This window comes from Mus caroli, chromosome 4 (genome assembly GCF_900094665.2).
Source record: "Mus caroli chromosome 4, CAROLI_EIJ_v1.1, whole genome shotgun sequence".
In the NCBI taxonomy this organism is placed as follows: domain Eukaryota; kingdom Metazoa; phylum Chordata; class Mammalia; order Rodentia; family Muridae; genus Mus; species Mus caroli.
In genome coordinates, this window is record NC_034573.1 from 93,496,301 (window position 1) to 93,501,001 (window position 4,701).

Consider the following 4,701-nt stretch of genomic DNA (forward strand, 5'->3'; position numbering starts at 1 on the left):
GCTCTGTGGCTCCCGCCTGTCCCAGAAGCTGTCTGCCTCTGTGGTCCTCAGTCTTACCTGTATAGACTAAGTTCGGTGGAGTCCCGGAGCCAAGATGGCGCTCCCTGCAGGGCAGGTCCCTGTCCTCCGGCTGGGAGGGTGCCGGATGTCTCTGTATTTTGTTTCTTGATATAGGGTAGATATTTAAACAAAAACAAAAACAAAAAACATAATGCATGTATCTTATTTGTTTAGATATAGAAACTGTAATATAAATTTCTAAGAGATTAAGAGAGAGTTAACCTGAACATGATGGTGCACAGCTATAATCCCAGCTCGTCTGGAGTCAGATGCATCAGGGCAGAAAGTTCAAAGCCTGCCTGGGCTGCATAGTGAGTGAAAGGCCACTCTGGTAACATAGCTTTACCCTGTCTCAAAATATCATTTTAAAAAGGGTAAGGATCTAGGTCAAGGGGAGAATACTTGCCTACCATGTTCACTAGGCCTGTAATCAGCACCCAGTATCGTAAAAAAAGAAAATTAATATTATTGTTTTTGACAATCTCACTGTTTGCTATGGCTGACCTGAAAGCCTAGAACTACTTAGAGAGATTCTCTGGTCTCTGTCTCTAGATTAAAGGCGCCACTACCACCTCTGGCCCTGTTCAACCTAAAATATTATTTCCCAAAATTAATGTTTGGGGTTTTTTTCTCCCACAGAAAATTTGAAGGAACACACCTGGGGCTATTCACCTAGAGTCAATAACTAAACTTTCCTCCACAATTGTTTGCTTCCATTTTTGACTAAAAAGCTTTTTTTTTTTTTTTTTAAAAAATTATTTACTATTTGTGTGTGTGTGTGTGTGTATGTGCATGCACGTGTCATAGTGCATATGTGGCGGTTAGAGGACAGCTTTCAGAAGTCAATTTTCTCCTTCTATCATGGGTCCCAGGGATACAGTAAGCGCCTTTACACCTGAGCAATCTTGCTAGCCATTGGTCTAAGCCTTTGAAACGTTTAGATGCTGTGAAACTCCATTGAGATTCATAGCTTCCACTGGAGCTGGAATCCTGGTATGATTTTTTTTTTCATTAAAGTGGAGCTGAGACCCACGGAATCTTCTTGGTTGCTACACCTTGGTGTAATGTATGCAGTGGTGGTGTAAGGTACTGGGGTACCTCCCACAGTGAGCGGTGAGATCAATGGGATGTTCCAGAGAATGGGTGTGCTTCTGGGAGTGGCCTGGGTCCATCTCTTATCCTCACTGAGAACTGGATCTCCGTTTCTCCACCCACACTGTGGCTAGTGCTACTCTGCCCTTCCTGGTGATATATGGTGCATTAGTTTTTGCCAATTTGCTCCTTCTGTACCCAGAAAGTACTGAGGCTTGCAGAAGTACTGTTGATGTGTGCAGTTCAAAACTCTATGTTGGCATTTCATGGCCATGTTAAGTTTATTTACGGAAGCTGCAAGTTTCCTAGCAGCTGGAATCCACAGGAGGGGTGCTCTGGCTCAGCTGTTGTCCTTTCTGCTATATTAGAGATCTTGCTTGTCTACTAGACAATCACTAACTATAAAAATAATAACATGGTGCTATATTTAAAATGTTTGAATAATGTAATACCTGGGCTTGATTCTCCTTTTGATCAATATAACCAGTCCAGCATTTCTCTTTCAGTAAGCACATAGATTTACAGTGATTGTGTTAGGATATTTTTGTTTGTTTGTTTGAGACAGAGTTTCTTTGTGTAGCCTTGGCCATCCTGGAACTCACTCTGTAGACTGGACAAGCCTTACATTCAGAGTTCTACCTGCCTCTGCCTCCCAAGTACTGGGATTAAAGGCATGTGTCACCAATCTTAGCCTGAATAATATTGCAAAGATTATTTTATTTTATTTTTCTAATGTGTGTGTGTGTTTCTTTTTGTTGTTGTTTTGTTTGTTTGTTTGTTTGTTTTTGGTTTTTTTGAGACAGAGTTTCTCTGTGTAGCCCTGGCTGTCCTGGAACTCACATTGTAGACCAGGCTGGCCTCGAGCTCAGAAATCCACCTGCCTCTGCCTCCCAAGTGCTGGGATTAAAGGTGTGTGCCACCACTGCCCAGCAACGTGTGTGTTTCTATGTATTGGTTTGTGTACAGGTATGCAGGTGCCCTCAAAGGTCAGAAAAGACCGTTGAATTACCTGGAGCTAGAGTTACAGGCGGTTGTGAGCTGCCTGATCTGGGTATGGGAACTGGACTTAGGTCCCCTGGAAGATCAGCCAATTTCTCATATCCAAGTCTGAATAATAATAATAATAATAATAATAATAATAATAATAATGACATAGTGATAATAATACTAACACCAACAATAATAGTCATTCTATTTTATGTACATGGGTATTTTTCCTCCATGTATGTCTGTGATGCATATGCCTGATGTCCTTGGAGGCCAGAAGGGCCATCGGATCCCTAGGGACTTGAGTTATATAGATGGTTGTGAGCCACCATGTGGGTACAGGGATATGAACCTGGGACATCTAGAAGAGCTGACAGTGCTATTAACCACTGAGACATCTTTTTAAAAATTATTTATTTATTTCATGTATATGAGTATATTGTACTGACACTGTCTTCAGACACATCAGAAGAAGGCCTCGGATCGGATCCCATTACAAATGGTTGTGAGCCACCATGTGGTTGCTGGGAATTGAACTCAGGACCATTGGAAGAGCAGTCAGTGCTTCTTTTGGGGGGGGGAGGTTGAGGCAGGGTTCCTCTGTGTAGCCCTGGCTGTCCTGGAACTCACTCTGTAGACCAGGCTGGCCTCGAACTCAGAAATCTGCCTGCCTCTGCCTCCCAAGTGCTGGGATTAAAGGCATGCGCCACCACTGCCTGGCTAGGTCTGAATAATCTTAAAGTGTTTTAGTGAATATGAAAGCTACAGCTCAAGTTATGAGGACTTAAACATTTTATCTAATTTTAAATTCATAAAGTAAAAATTAGCATGTTTGCTTGTACAGTTTTGTACAGTTTTATAAATGTAGAGTTGGTATCATGAGTAGGGCAGAGATTAAGTAAAGGGACCAGAGAAAAGTGAACAGTGACCTGGATTTTTTTTTTTTTTTTTTGAATGCTTGGCATCTGTGGGATCAGTGACTCAGGAGAAGCGGAGCACAGGGAACACAGGGGTGGCTGTTTTGAGGTTCCTCCCAGCGATCTCTTTACCCAGCAGGTGTGCTCATATCCACACTGTAGGATTTGGGGGTTTGTTTGTCTTTTTGCTTGAATTTTTTTCTCTCTAATATTTTCCTGCATTACCCAGGAGCTTGCCATTCTCCCACTATCCCCTCTTGCTAGCTGAGATTACGGGAGTGTGCCACTGTGCCTATGATGTTTCATTTCGACTCTTCTAAAGTAAAAGAACTTTAAAACTGTCTTTGAGATAAAATCGTCAAAGCATGAAAATTGGTTTCATTTTAGAGTATACAATAATATATTCCCAATGCTGAGGTTTTATAATTATGGAAATACTAAATAGATACTAGCTTTTGTCACCTCAGCTTTGAAATGTTGGTCACAAACGCTGCTCATGTTGTTTTAGCTGAGATTGTGATGGCTCATCTTTCATTGTCTGTGGTCCTTAGGAGACAAAACACTAGTGCAGCAAGAACTCACCTTCTGTCTGTGGGAAACAGGGTCATAGAAAGTGTGATGTGTGTGTGTGTGTGTGTGTGTGAACACACACACACACACACACACACAAAGAGGCAGAGAGACATGGAGAAAGAGACAGAGACACAGATACACAGACACGGGCAGGCGCGCACACACACACACACACACACACACACACACACACAAACACACACAGAGTGTTGGGGCGGCAGAAGCTTGCTTCCTTACAGTCCTCTAGTAAGGTGTTCTGCCTTTCTTGTATGAATCATAATTGAACTTTCTTATGGCATTTGCAAGCTTTTATTAATACAGAGGAATTATTTTGAGTTTTTAATGAATGAAGGTAAAATGTTTGGTTGGACTGAATACAATTTTTTTGGTAAATTACTATTTATTTGGTCATTTAGAAGTAAAATTAAAATTACTATTTATATGGTAATTCAGGAATAATCATCACCCATGTCAAAGCTCAGGTGATAACATCTGAAATAACATTCTAAGCCACAAAATTTTCCATGAGAAAGGGTTTATGCTTTTTTTTTCTTTAAATTTTGCTATTAATTTTTAGGGTTTTTTTGTTTGTTTTGTTTTTGCACTGTGGTTGAAGAAGGAATTTTAGGTTGATTATTCCTTACTTTAAGAAATTTTTTGGTTTTGGCGCTGGGTTTAAAGCCTGTGTGTGCATCACACATGCTCAGCAGGTCCTGTTTTGCTGAATTATAAACCCTCCCCACTCTGCTTTATGAACTACTTGAGGTTCTGCTTCTCCCTGTGAGTGCTCAGAATGAAGGGTATTCCCTACTGCTGCATTTTAGCAGGGACCACTGCAGAGATGTCAGTTATTAGCTTCAGGGACGGCTGCATGTGAGAAGAACAAGATTGTTAACCCAGAGCACATTGCAGCAATGGAAGGTATACCAGGCTTCTCTTTATTTTTATTTTTATTTTTATTTTTATTTTTATTTTTATTTTTATCTTTATTTTATTTTATTTTCAAAATGCTGGATACTCTTTGCATATCCAGTCTGTTAGCTTATGTTTTTTTTATTTTTTATTAGGTATT